The 15,492-nt window shown below is 45.0% G+C and overlaps 1 pseudogene; it reads left to right on the top strand.

The window, feature by feature from the left end:
* The first annotated feature begins 445 nt into the window (after positions 1-445).
* Positions 446-563, top strand: LOC124723451 (annotated as a pseudogene).
* Positions 564-15,492: the final 14,929 nt, after the last annotated feature.

The raw sequence follows: 15,492 nt of genomic DNA, 5'->3' as shown, positions 1-15,492 counted from the left end.
TTGTTCGTCCCCATTACACACACCATCTAATCAAATGTATCCGGACACCTATTAGTGGACTTTAATATGGGGCGTGTAATGCTTTTACGACTTCTTGAACTGTGCTGGGAACAGTTTCACTGAGCAGTCTGAAGGTCTCTGGAAGAATAGCAGCCCATTTCTCCTCAAGAACAGAAACCAGGGAAGGTGTTCCATTCGGTTCAGGCAGGCCAGACGGTTTTAGGAATGTAATGTCCACAAACCGTTGCCTCACGTATATTGCTTTGTGACAGGGTGCACTGTCATGCTGGTACAATCACCATCTCCTAACTGTTCCACTACTCTGCGTAGTACATAACGGCTGTAAAACGTATTCATACCCCTCTGCATTTAGAATTTTCTGAACCAGAATAGTAGAACCACAACCTAAAAGAGAAAAATACCCCCATGCCGTACCACAACCTACGCCAACGACCTCGCCGCAGTGGTCACACCGGTTCCCGTCAGATCACCGAAGTTAAGCACTGTCGGGCTGGGCTAGCACTTGGATGGGTGACCATCCGGTCTGCCGGGCGTTGTTGGCAAGCAGGGTGCACTCAGCCCTTGTGAGACAAACTGAGGAGCTACTTCATTGAGAAGTAGCGGCTTCGGTCTGGGAAACCGACATACGGCCGGGAGAGCGGTGTGCTGACCTCGTGCCCCTCCATATCCGCATCCAGGGACGCCTATGGGCTAAGGATGACACGGCGGCCGGTCGGTACCGTTGGGCCTTCATGGCCTGTTCGAGAGGAGAGAGGTTTTTTTTTAGTGCCACTACCTGCTCCGTACTTCTCTGTTGGCACTACGCATGACGGCAGGTAACCATTCTACCGGATTTCCATAGGGTATAACGTGACTGATCACTCCAAATTACTGGTTCTAGTCATTCGCAGTGTAGTAGCGTCACTCTTTACACCACCTCAAACGTCATTGACTACAGAAATCTGTGGCTTATGAGGACCAGCTAGGCACTTGTACACCGTTCGTTTTAACCCCCTGTGCACAGTCATTGAGTTATCTGGGCTGCTGGTAACACGTTGAACCTCACAATTGATTCCTTCAACTGATATCATGTGAAATTTAACAGCCACCTTCAGCAAGACTCGACGGTCCCTGTCCATCAGCCCACGAGATCTGCCTGGTTTTGGTTTAGCTGTGGTCGTTCCTCCGCTTTTCGACTACACAATCACACCACCAACAGTCGACTTGCGCAGCTGTAGTAAGTTTGAAATGCCTAGGGTATTTGTTATTCAGGTAACCTCCCATGACTAGTCCAACTTCCAACTCAATGAGATCTCGTTACCGATCCACTATGTTGTTATTGCTTCTTTACGGACAACGAAATACTCCCCACCTTCTTTCAAACAGTCGGGCTCGCCTCTAGTGATATCTAGTGGTCAATTCCGGCTTACACAGTGGTGTCCGGATACTTTTGACCAGATATTGTATGTCATAGAAGACTGTTCTTGGAAGAAGGCTTGTCCTTGCCAGGATATCCACACTGTGTACCAGGAAAAGTTATTCAGGCAACTACACTGAAGGAAAAACATCCTATCACCAAGTAGGAGTTGTGCGACATAAACGAAAGTTGGTAGGCGTCTTTCTACATCTGAAAGATGATGTCTATTCAAATTTAGCACCAGTCGCATAAGAGTGATGCTAGTAGTGCCACTGCCACTATGAGGATGCAAATCAGATTTCCTTTAAATACGAACCGCAGGGGTCGTGGGCGTTTGTTAGCTTTGAGACTGGGGTAGTGAAGTGATGTTGGTCAAGAATGCCTTTAAGGTAACAAAGACGCCCATTATCATCACCTCATTGAGTTTGAATGAGGTCGTTTAATAGGGCTACGAGAAACTCTATGTTCCTTCCAAGATATTGCTGAAAGACTTGGCAGAAATGTAGCTACTGTGTATGACTGCTCGCAGTGGTGATCACGAGAATGTATTTGTACGGTCGCAAGCAGACCGGGCTCCATACGGCCACGAGGTACTATCGAGAGGGAAGACCGTCATGTTCGGCATATAACTGTGGCGCATCGTACAGCGTCTGCAGCTGCAATTTGAGCAGCTGTTGGTATCACAGTGACATAACGAACTGATAGAAATGGATTTCTTCATGGACACCCTGTAGCGTGTAATGCACTGCCCCAAACCACCGCCGTTTGTGATGACTTCAGTGGTGTCAAGCGAGAGCTCATTGGAGGACAGAGTGGAAGTCTGTTGTGTTTTCTGGTGAAAGCCAATACTGTCTGAGTGCCAGTGATGACCATGTGTTGGTGAGGGGGAGGCCAGATGAGGACCTGCAGCCAACCCGTCTGCGGCCTAGACGCACACTGAAGATGTGGTCTGGGGTGCGATTTCATATGACAGTAGGAGCACTCTCATGGTTATCTCAGGCAGCCTGACTGCAAATCTGTACGTCAGTCTGGTGATTCGACCTGTTATGCTGCCATTCGTGAACAGCATTCCATTTCTTTTTTTCGACAGGATAACACTCGCCGTCATACCACTGTTGTAACCTAATATGTTCTACAGAGTGTCGAATGTTGCCTCACCCTGCTCTGTCAATAGATATATCTCCAATTGATTACGTATGGGGCATCATCGGACGACAACTCCGGCGTCATCCACAATCGTCATTAACCGTTCCTCTATTGACCCAGCAAATACAACAGGTACGGAACTCCACCCCACAAACATCCAGCACCTATAGGACACAATGCATGCACGTTTACATGTTTGCATTCAACATTTTGGCGGTTACTCCGGCTGTTAACGAATCAGTATTTCAAATTTGCAATAGCTTATCTCGCGCTTTCATTAACCTGTGGTAGTGCAATGTTAATCACTTAGATATGTTACCTAGACAAATGCATTCCAGAAATTTCGTTACTCTATATTACTTATTTCTTAGTGTTAGGAATTTTTATCAATGTAGTTTACATTGTTCCACGGCCAAGACCATTTCGATATTTTCGTATCCACTGTAATCTTACCTATGTTGTTGGTTCAGTAAGAACATACATAGGTGATATTTGTTGCTGAACCATTTTGTAACAATGTACGGCGAACTTTCGCCTTTCCAAGAATTATACTCTGCGTTCATTTGTGCCACAGATTACAAATTTTTGCATATAAGCAGAAATGCACTTCTATCATAATCTACGACTAATAGATACGAGACTATGAAGCATTTAACATGTAAAAATTAGGTAAAAGTAAGTTACAATGTCCCAAATCCGTAACAGTAGATCAAAATTTTAGGTTTATCGAAATTTTTGTGAAATAAATAATGTATCTCCGCGGATGTCTTCATACCAGATAATCAATTTATGAAATGTTTATATCCACTAGGAAGTTCGCTATTGCTAATTGTTTTCAACACTTTTGAATGTGGAACATCACACAAGAGGAACCAATCGGCACATTTTGAGCAGGTTGGACATATGCGCTCAGTACTAATTCTTAAGTACTCACTACTAAGAAGAACAAATGCGCTTGGTGAATAGACAGAACGTGAGCTCTCATTCTGACTCGTCGTTAGCACAGTACGCTGCCTACTGCCCTCTGGATCACCACCTCGCCTGCATTTAGTCCGCCGCAGCACGTAAATTACAGAACTGTCAAACTTTCACGGGGTACAGCTGAGCGGAGCTTATGTGTAGCTATCTCAGTTCATGTTTCGCGTGACGTTCTCAAATGATTCATAGTGAAAGCCGAGATAATTACACAGCAAACACATTTCAAAATACTGTCATTTCCGAATGAAGAGATGCATTTCCATCAGCAGCAATCTGATATTTGTGGAAGAAACAGTGTCCCTGTGATTTCCAGTACTGGAAAGCTACGTATGGATAAATCCCCTGCAGTTTGTGCTTGCTTGGTATTTCCGTCCATTCATTTCAGTATTCCTAATTTTGTATTCATCGCAATTATTTTTGTCCAGATTATCTTTCTGCCTTCACCTCATTTATTTATTACGCTCGTGTGGTTGTTATAATTCCATTATTTAGCCTACCACAAGGTCTTACCTTTCTAAGCATTCTCCATATACAGTATACATTTTTCTCTATAAAGTACGTATCACGTGCTGGTGCATGCCATTCGCATATGCGACACACACACACACACACACACACACACACACACACACAAACAAACACACAAACACACAAAGTGTATTACGGTAAGTCAAAGGCGTTTTATGCCTCACTATGAAACAAGTCATTACCACCCAATGTATTGCACAACGTCAAACTTGTTTCACAGTTGGGAGAGGAAATCCTGGGACTTGGATGGTAATATCTGCCCGGTGTTATGCATACGTAAGAACGTTCCGCTGGATGGAATAATTAGACTAGGTGAGTCACATTATATGTTTACGCCGGTTGACATTCAACCCTTTTTCCTGCTTATGCCACTGTATCCTCTTTTTTAAATTCACGTCTTTCTACAAATCCTTTTGTCAATTTCAGTACAGTGGTGAACGTATCGTTTATATGATCCTCCTCCCACCTCTTTCTTTGACTTGGTGTTCTCCAGACCCATATCAACCTCAGAGGGTACATTGATAGAAGTGAACTTATTAGAGATTATAACCATGTTTTATATTTAATTGGAACTTTTGTTTCGTTTATAAAGTTTTATTTAACTGAAGAATTTTAATCATTAACTCTGTGTGTTTTCATAACACGAGATACAGGTGATCTAGATAAAGTTGGTTAAATTTAAATTTTCGTCACTTTGCAAGATCCTTATTGGAAGTAGTCTAGTGATCGACGCAGCACAACAATCGCAGGCTTCCTGGCGGTTCAGAGCACTTTCAGAGATGTTGTAATGTGTACAATGGAACAAAATACAACGTCACCTCGTTACAGAGGATATGGCAACGGTTCAGAGTACGACTACACCTACATCCATACTTGCGAACCCCATATCATACACGAATATTTAAAAGGGTGGAATATATTTCTATAGAAGAATTAATATCAGCTTTGGAAGCCACGAAAAATCTGCAGTCAATGGAACTACAAAGTATTAATGCGAAAAATATCGAGTATTACTCCATCGTACTACACTGATACTCTTTTATAAAATGAACAGGAAAAAGTAGAAAATAATATAATAACAGAAAGTTAAGTAATTACTGTTTACAGAAAACCTTACTTACCTTTTTGTAATAACTATAGACTATAAGACAGTGTAACTTTTCTTACTAAAAGTACATCAGAATACAGAATAGAGCAGTGGCATTTATAGCAGAATATTTTGCTATTGAAAACCAAATGAGTTTTTCTAAAGAATGCTCCAAACCAGGCCGCGATAATTATTTTATACAATTTATCAACAAAGGAGGGCTCCACAACCAAGAAACATACTTAGTTTCTACACTTTTTACTGTGTGATGAGACCAAACTGAAATGTGGGGGATACCTCTTACTGCCGATTCTACATGCAGTTTGTGTTTGATACTTAACTAGAGATGCTAGTTAACTGATATTGACTTTTAGGAAAAGAATACGACCTATATATGGGAAGGCGGAGGCTTATGAATACTTGTACTCAACACATCATGAAAAATTCAATGAATAAAAGTTAAATAAAGTCTATCTTTGACAAGAACTCTATCATAACAAAATCTGTTGTCAATAATGAAAGCCTAAAAACGTGAAAACACAATAACATTCATTGCGACTTCTCGATAACGGTGTAACGTACTAAGAAAAGGGAACAAGTCCAAAATTTTGTATAGAACTATTAATTTCCATGTGTAATATTAGCCTCTTCACCACAATGTGGTAGAAGGACTGCACCACGAGGAGAGCGTAGGATTGTTCGACTCACAGATAAATAAACGGTTAGCAACAGCTGAAATCCGGACAGATGTTAGTATCAGAGTGCAGGACCCTACGAGAACATTTTCCCACACACACGGCATGTCATTTGGCGCCCCTCCACCTCCGTTTTGCAGTCAGCATTAGGTGCATATAATTTGGCGCTCCTTCTCCTCCCCCCTTCTCCCCATCATTCATACATCAATTGCTCTTCCTTGGTCTCTTGAAAGACATTTAAAAATAAATTTGAATGTAGTGAGCGTGGAAATGGTTGCCTTGCTACTATGAGGCACCTTGTGTACAAACCTTGCACTAGGGGCGCTTCTGGCGCCCTCTCTGCTTGGCACTCCTAGCGGCCGCTTGTGTTCGTCATGACCTTAAATCGGATCAGCAGAGTGTCACCATCAACTGTTAGTAACAGATTGCTTGAAGCTGAGTTGCGATCTCGACTTGACAAGCGAAGTTTACCGCTGTCGCCATACCACAAGCAACAGAGGCTAGCCTGACGTTGAGCCAGAGACAACTGATACATTTGATGGCATTCTGTGATGTTCAGTGATGAGTCTTACGCGAGTTTTTGGCGGTCAGAGTGACACCAACGTGCCCGTGGAGAACCCGGTAAAACGCCAGAGGAAGCAGCGATCCTCTAGAACAATGCCTCTCCAACTATTCAAATACACTCCTGGAAATTGAAATAAGAACACCGTGAATTCATTGTCCCAGGAAGGGGAAACTTTATTGACACATTCCTGGGGTCAGATACATCACATGATCACACTGACAGAACCACAGGCACATAGACACAGGCAACAGAGCATGCACAATGTCGGCACTAGTACAGTGTATATCCACCTTTCGCAGCAATGCAGGCTGCTATTCTCCCATGGAGACGATCGTAGAGATGCTGGATGTAGTCCTGTGGAACGGCTTGCCATGCCATTTCCACCTGGCGCCTCAGTTGGACCAGCGTTCGTGCTGGACGTGCAGACCGCGTGAGACGACGCTTCATCCAGTCCCAAACATGCTCAATGGGGGACAGATCCGGAGATCTTGCTGGCCAGGGTAGTTGACATACACCTTCTAGAGCACGTTGGGTGGCACGGGATACATGCGGACGTGCATTGTCCTGTTGGAACAGCAAGTTCCCTTGCCGGTCTAGGAATGGTAGAACGATGGGTTCGATGACGGTTTGGATGTACCGTGCACTATTCAGTGTCCCCTCGACGATCACCAGTGGTGTACGGTCAGTGTAGGAGATCGCTCCCCACTCCATGATGCCGGGTGTTGGCCCTGTGTGCCTCGGTCGTATGCAGTCCTGATTGTGGCGCTCACCTGCACGGCGCCAAACACGCATACGACCATCATTGGCACCAAGGCAGAAGCGACTCTCATCGCTGAAGACGACACGTCTCCATTCGTCCCTCCATTCACGCCTGTCGCGACACCACTGCAGGCGGGCTGCACGATGTTGGGGCGTGAGCGGAAGACGGCCTAACGGTGTGCGGGACCGTAGCCCAGCTTCATGGAGACGGTTGCGAATGGTCCTCGCCGATACCCCAGGAGCAACAGTGTCCCTAATTTGCTGGGAAGTGGCGGTGCGGTCCCCTACGGCACTGCGTAGGATCCTACGGTCTTGGCGTGCATCCGTGCGTCGCTGCGGTCCGGTCCCAGGTCGACGGGCACGTGCACCATCCGCCGACCACTGACGACAACATCGATGTACTGTGGAGACCTCACGCCCCACGTGTTGAGCAATTCGGCGGTACGTCCACCCGGCCTCCCGCATGCCCACTATACGCCCTCGCTCAAAGTCCGTCAACTGCACATACGGTTCACGTCCACGCTATCGCGGCATGCTACCAGTGTTAAAAGACTGCGATGGAGCTCCGTATGCCACGGCAAACTGGCTGACACTGACGGCGGCGGTGCACAAATGCTGCGCAGCTAGCGCCATTCGACGGCCAACACCGCGGTTCCTGGTGTGTCCGCTGTGCCGTGCGTGTGATCATTGCTTGTACAGCCCTCTCGCAGTGTCCGGAGCAAGTATGGTGGGTCTGACACACCGGTGTCAATGTGTTCTTTTTTCCATTTCCAGGAGTGTAATTGTGTGAGAACTGTTGGGTATGAGATCAGGACTGATTTGGTGATTGTTGAAGCGAGGCTGAATGCTCGCCGGTATGTGGTACTAATATAAATCCTGCTGCCATACCATTCATGATAAGGGTACCAAATAGCGTATTTCAAAATGATAATGCAAGAACCCTCACTACGGTTCACGCCACAAATGTCTTGAGGAATGTACGAATCCTTGATTCACCTCAACCGTCCCCTAATTTGTCACTCATGAAACATGTCTGGGATGCGATGAGAGGATTTATAGTTCCATGCTAGCTCCCAGCCATCAATCTTCATGATCGAACTCAGCTTGTATTTAAGGCATGACAAGAAATTCCTCTTGATGACATTAAGATATCGTTTGCTTCCATACCATAACGATTAAAACAGTGTATTTGTGCTTGTGGAGGTCACACTTCATACTTATGCTGACGATGGGCATCGGTTCCGAACAGAATGAGACTTATGTGATTAACATCTCTACGAAGTTTCGTAAATATCTCACTGAGGTACATGTTGTAACACTCTCTGCTTGCACAGTGTTTCTATTGGAATACTAGAACAAACTTTATGTTCAATGATTACGACCTCCCTTGTCCGTCACGACCACTGGTTTTGGCCGCTGGTCTTTCTTCCTATGGAATGGTGCAGTGCTGGCGCATACGAGTAGGAACTATCACGGTACTGAACAACCGATTACCTATGGGTAAAAGATGCTGGCACCTGCTCAAAATAACTATTCGGAGATCGAAAAAGAAGCATTGGCAATCATTTTTGCTGTTAAGAAGTTCCACGTTTACCCATTCAGGACCTCGTTATAGAGCACAAACCGCTAATCACGCTCTTTGGGCCAAGCTCTTAGCTTGAGGAGTGGATGGCACAACGGCTGCAGCTCTTCCTCGACTCCTCGTATTATGCTATTAAATACAGGCTCACGACTCGACACGCAAATGCGGATGCTCTTTCTTGTCTGCCTTCGGGGCCTGACTTGGTATTTGACCAACAGGAATTCTCCTGTTTCCACACTGATGTGGAATAACCACACCTTGGCTAGGTTTCCCATTACGGCTACTTATTTCGTTGCAGACACACGTCGTCATTCTGTCATATGGAACGTTGTGCATTATGTGCTCCATGGGTAGCTCATATTCCAAAGGCCACCATTCTGGAACTCTGGGCCTGGGCTCCCCTCTCCCACTGTTTTTCGGTCGTTTCCGAAGTTCTCCGTCTGGACGTGGAGGCGGATTCTCATTTCATCTTCCCTGCACCCTCAGGTTTTTGCAACACCTCCACTGTGAGCATTTGGGTATGTCATGGATGAAAACTGTTGCGCGGTGATATGCCTACTGACATGAACTGAACAAAGACGTGGAGGCCATGGTGCACAGCTTTTCTGCTTGTGCCCAGAACCAGGCTGCTCCTCCCAGTCCTTCACCCACTGGCCCAAGCCCCCAATTGCCTCTGGGACCAAATTCACATGGACTTCGCTGGCCTCTTTCTGGGGCCACTGAGCGGCTAGTTGTCGTTGATACTTATTCTAACTACTCATATGTGGTGATCATGGCGTCCTCCACAACTGATACCATCCCCGATATTCCCATCCACATTCTAGCCGTCGAGGGCTTCCGCACAACATCATGTAGGACGATGAGCCTCAGTTCATCGCGACAGCTTTCAAACAGTTCTGCAACGCATCAAGCACTTGTTTAGTCAACAGTTTGACCCATCCTCCAGTGGCGAAGTGGATCACATGGTGCGAATGTTTAAACAATAGATGCTGAAAGCGGTGAACACTTCCACGATGTTTCTGAGCACCTACAGGACGACCCCTATCCGTGACCGTAGCCTGGCAGAGCTCCTACTGGGTATCAGCTACGTGCTCTTCTCCATCTCTTGGCCTCACCTGCGTGAGCACACTTGTATGGTGCAAGACCCTCGCGGATGCCGGCCACAGTGGTTGCCACCCACAGGCAGTGCCTAATGACGGTTGATACTCCAAGAGGTATGGAGTGCTGGCCAGTTCAGTCCGCGCCTACCGACTGCGCCACCCTGCCAGCTCAAGTCGACCTGCCTCTGCCTCTCTCACATAGGCGCTCCAGGGCACCAGCACCATTTCCCGAGTACGCGGGCATGGAAGTGGAGGTCTCCGTGCACTCTCCGGCCTCTCGGCCATCGTCGCCCACACTGCCACTGCCCACACCGCCGCGCCCCAGCACGTTGCCAGGCGCTCCAATTTCTTCCTCCCAGCCGGCGTGCTTGTGTGATGGGCCTCCATCCGTTTCACCAGTTCGCTTCCCAAGCATCGTTCCGAGCACTTCCAATCCTAAGTGCCCACTTCAGGGGGAAGGATCTGGTATCGCGAACCGGTGAGTTTGAAGGCCCATAGGAAGGTAGGGAAGTCTATGACAGCTGCTAGACGGTGCTGCTATATCAGTGAGGGCTGGTGTTGCCGCTGTGAGTGGCGCCGCAAGGACACGCCAGCCTCGTCATCCAATCAGCAGCCGCGGTTGGTCTTTAACGCCAGCAGCGCAACAGCTCCACAGTCAGTTGTGATTTCTCTGCGCTGCTGTATTGATCACGCTACACGTAGTTGCCTTCTTTCTGAATTCACTACTTCTTAGGGTTTCGAATTTTTAAATTTTTCTATTTATTGGCTTCCGTTACGTATCCATACAACCACCTCAACAGTTGAATATCAGTTATGACTATAGGAACGTAAGGACAACAGAACACCCAGTCCCCGAGAGAAGAAAATCTCCGACCCGTCTGGGAATCGAACCCGGGCCCCTTCAGTTGCCAATCCTCTGCAATGACCGGGCAGCTACTGAGTCGGACTACAGTTCGATATTGGTTACTGGCTGGACTTGTTATTCTGCTGTGCCGTCTTCGTTGCTTGTCTTTCTCTAGTTGTTGTCCACTGGTTTACTCTCCGGCGACTTACTGCAACGCCCTCGACTGGTAGGCCTGTTTCTATTGGTTTTTGAGTCGTTCCCGATCTTGCCATATTCTGGTCTCAATAAAGTACGCTGTGAGTAAAAGACTGATTAAACGAGTAGCGATCAATGAAAGTGGGACGGCTCCCGTAAACGCATTTTTAATGCATCAGGAAGTACTATATAAATTGAATTTGTTCCGATATCTGCGCAGAGTAAAAACAAGGCTCCCTAGAAATTACATAACCGATTTTTGTCCGAATTATCACAGCCAAACGAAGAGTGTAGAATGGGGAAATGGGGTATCAAATCCGGCAGCGTGAAGTTTAGTTTTGCAACGAAAGATTTAATCACCTAAAAGTCGTCAAGGCAATTGAGAAAAACTTAATTAATGATTTGAAGGAAAATAGAAATATTTCACGAATAGCGGCTGCTAGCTGTATAAATAAAGAGTTAATACACTCATCTCTTCTGGACCTAACTATTTCAAAGATAAATAGTTACATTGGTGTGATATTCAAATGTAAAAAAAAAGAAATAAAAAATACGAAGAAGGCGGCCCAATGTTTGTGAAATAATTTGTCTGAAACTGAGAAATAAAACTGATTAGGGAAATATTTGACTTGCCTTCGATTGACACTTGAAATCATGTACAGCAAGTGACGTGCCGACTGAGAATTTAACATTCAAAGTTTAGCTTAGAATCTTGGAACTTTAAAGAGTAGTGGAGGATATTCTTCTGGTGGAACTTTAAATTTTCAGTCTAAAATTCTGCATCTACATCTACATAATTATTCCACAGTTCACAATAAAGTGCCTACCAGAGGGTTCATCGAACCACTTTTAAGCCACTTATCTACCGTTCCGCCGCGCGGGATTAGCCGAGCGGTCCCAGGCGCTGCAGTCATGGACTGGGCGGCTAGTCCCGGCGGAGGTTCGAGTCCTCCCTCGGGCATGGGTGTGTGTGTTTGTCCTTAGGATAATTTAGGTTAAGTAGTGTGTAAGTTTAGGGACTGATGACCTTAGCAGTTAAGTCCCATACGATTTCACACACATTTGAACATTTTTGAACATTCTACTGTTCCGCTCTCCCGCTCTCGAACAGCGCACGGGAAAAACGAAGACTTAAATCTTAACGGGCGAGCTCTGATTTATCTTATTTTATTATGACTATGATTTATTCCTCTGTAAGTGGGCGCCAACAAAATATTTTGTGACTAAAATTTCACGTTAAGGTCGTGCCGCAGCGAAAAACGCCTTTATTTTAAAGACTCCTATCCCAGTTCGTTTATCATATCCGTGGTACTCTCTCCCCTATTTTGCGATGGTACAAAACGAGCTGCCCTCATTTGAACTTTTTCGATACATTCCGTCCGTCCTGTCTCATGTGCATCACACATTTCACAGCAATACGCCAGAAGAGTGCGGACTAGCGTAGTGTAAGCAGTCTCTTTAGTAGACCTGTTACAATTTCTAAGTATTCTACCAATAAATCGCAATCTTTGGTTTCCTTTCCTCACAACATTGTCTATGTGATGGCTCTAGTTTAAGTCATTCGTCATTGTAATTCCTAAGTTTTTGGTTGAGCCTACAGCCTTTAGGTTTGTATGCTTTATCGTGTAACTGAAATTTAGTGGATTATTTTTAGTGCTCATGTGGATGACTTCGCCGGCCGAGGTGGCCGAGCGGTTCTAGGCGCTTCAGTCTGGAACTGCGCGACCGCTATAGGCGCAGGTTCGAATCCTGCCTCGGGCATGGATGTGTGTGATGTCCTTAGATTAGGTAGGTTTAAGTAGTTCTAAGTTCTAGGGGGCTGATGATCTCAGAAGTTAAGTCCCATGGTGCTCAGAGCTACTTGGATGACTTCACAATTTTCGTGATTTAGGGTCAATTGCAACTTTTTGTACCATACAGATATCTTGTCTAAATTATTTTGCAATTCGTTTTGATCATATGATGACTTTATATGACGGGAAATTGCGGCGTCACCTGCAAAAAATGTAAGAGGACTGCTCAAATTGCCTCCTAACCCGTTTGTGTTGATCAGGAACAACAGAGTGCCTGCAACACTTCTTTGTGGAATGCCAGATATTACTCCTGTTTCACACGATAACTCTTCGCCAATTATTACGAACTGTGACCTTACTGCTGCAAATAATTTTGAACACATTCAAAGGTGCGTAAAATGTTTCTTTAGTCTATTTTATTTCTTACTTTTAGAAAAATCTTTTCACAGTCTTTTTTTTTCAAAAATTTTATTTCTTTAAATATTTCATACAGTTTGTCTATGAAGGCTTGTTTCAAGTCCAGCGATGGTGTATTTTGATTTACATATATTGTAAATTGATTACATTTGGTATGATGCGACTACTAAGTAGTTTGTGAGACATGAAAAACCTTTCAACAACAAAAAATTAGCGAAAATCACGTGACACTAATACGATTGTATCACTTGAAGGAAATGCTTATCATTTCTCTTACATTATGTTGCCACAGTTAACGTGTGATTTTAACATAATACACTAGGCAATTCGCAACAGAAGTACGTTTTTCTGTGGTTTAGAAGTGATCTTACTACACAGCATTCTAGTCAGCCTAAAGATGTTCTGTAGTTGTATATCTGATGTAGTGTTTATAGCACTGGTAGTACTTGTTGTGCAATATTAGGGTAACATCCTATAAACTGCAGCTCGTCGTTGAATCCGTTTCGAATACAAACGTGTCGAATATTCTCCATACACTTTCTTCTGAACATTATGTGGCAACTTGTGGATAGTATTAGGTTGCAGAAGTTTCAGCAATGATCCTGAGAGAAGTTACAACCTTTAGAAGGTCCACGAGACGAAAAGACAGAGAGAGTTCCTTAACTGTCGACGTGACTCTTCCGGGGAGAAGGTAGTCGCGAAGTTTTCGGAACCCAGCTCAAGTCACCGGCCTCACTGGTAACGAACAGTCGACCCCATTAACGGTTGTGCTGTACACGCTGCAGAAAACGTGTAAATGGCACATGTGGTCCTTGGTGATGAGCAGGCTACTGCACGTCGAAAATTTCTCTAAAGAACACAGAGACCCATGTGTCGAAACAAGCACGGCTCATTCACTGGACAGTACTACATCTTAGAAATTGTACGTACTTTTGTCGCATTACCATGAACTGTTGCGTATCTTTAGAGTTCAGAGCTAACGATATAGCCCATAACATGTAACCGTATTTCTACATTTCATCTAGTAGCCTACTGTTGATATGTTGATATCTGTTGCATACAAAATAACAACGGCACTCTCTCTCTCTCTCTCTCTCTCTCACACACACACATATATATATATATATATATATATATATATATATATATATATATATATAGGGTGAGTCAACTAGCATTACCGTTGGATATATTTCGATATTTCGTAAACCACATCAAATACTGACGAATCGATTCCACAGACCGAACGTGAGGAGAGGGGCTTGTGTAATTGGTTAATACAAATCATAAAAAAACGCACGGAAGTATGTTTTTTAACACAAACCTACGTTTTTTAAATGGAACCCCGTTAGCTTTGTTAGCACATCTGAACATATAAACAAATACGTAATCAGTGCCGTTTGTTGCATTGTAAAATGCTAATTACATCCGGAGATATTGTAACCTAAAGTTGACGCTTGAGTACCACTCCTCCGCTGTTCGATCGTGTGTATTGGAGAGCACCGAATTACGTAGGGATCCAAAGGGAACGGTGATGGATCTTAGGTACAGAAGAGACTGGAACAGCGCATTACGTCCACATGCTAACACCTTTTTATTGGTCTTTTTCACCGACGCACATGTACATTACCATGAGGGGTGAGGTACACGTACACACGTGGTTTCCGTTTTCAATTACGGAGGGGAATAGAGTGTGTCCCGACATGTCAGGCCAATAGATGTTCAATGTGGTGGCCATCATTTGCTGCACACAATTGCAATCTCTGGCCTAATGAATGTCGTACACGCCGCAGTACATCTGGTGTAATGTCGCCGCAGGCTGCCACAATACGTTGTTTCATATCCTCTGGGGTTGTAGGCACATCACGGTACACGTTCTCCTTTAACGTACCCCACAGAAAGAAGTCCAGAGGTGTAAGATCAGGAGAACGGACTAGCCAATTTATGCGTCCTCCACGTCCCATGAAACGCCCGTCGAACATCCTGTCAAGGGTCAGCCTAGTCTTAATGGCGGAATGTGCAGGTGCACCATCGTGCTGATACCACATACGTCGACGCGTTTCCAGTGGGACATTTTCGAGCAACGTTGGCAAATCGTTCTGTAGAAACGCTATGTATGTTGCAGCTGTTTGGGCCCCTGCAATGAAGTGAGGACCAATGAGGTGGTCGCCAATGATTCCGCACCATACATTTACAGTCCACGGTCGCTGTCGCTCTACCTGTCTGAGCCAGCGAGGATTGTCCACGGACCAATAATGCATGTTCCGTAGATTCACTGCCCCGTGGTTTGTGAAACCCGCTTCATCGGTAGACAGGTAGAACTGCAACGCATTCTCTGTTAATGCCCATTGACAGAATTGCACTCGATGATTAAAGTCATCACCAT

The sequence above is a fragment of the Schistocerca piceifrons genome, chromosome X (genome assembly GCF_021461385.2).
Source record: "Schistocerca piceifrons isolate TAMUIC-IGC-003096 chromosome X, iqSchPice1.1, whole genome shotgun sequence".
NCBI classification, from domain to species: Eukaryota; Metazoa; Arthropoda; class Insecta; order Orthoptera; family Acrididae; genus Schistocerca; species Schistocerca piceifrons.
This window is presented reverse-complemented; position numbering and strand designations above follow the sequence as displayed.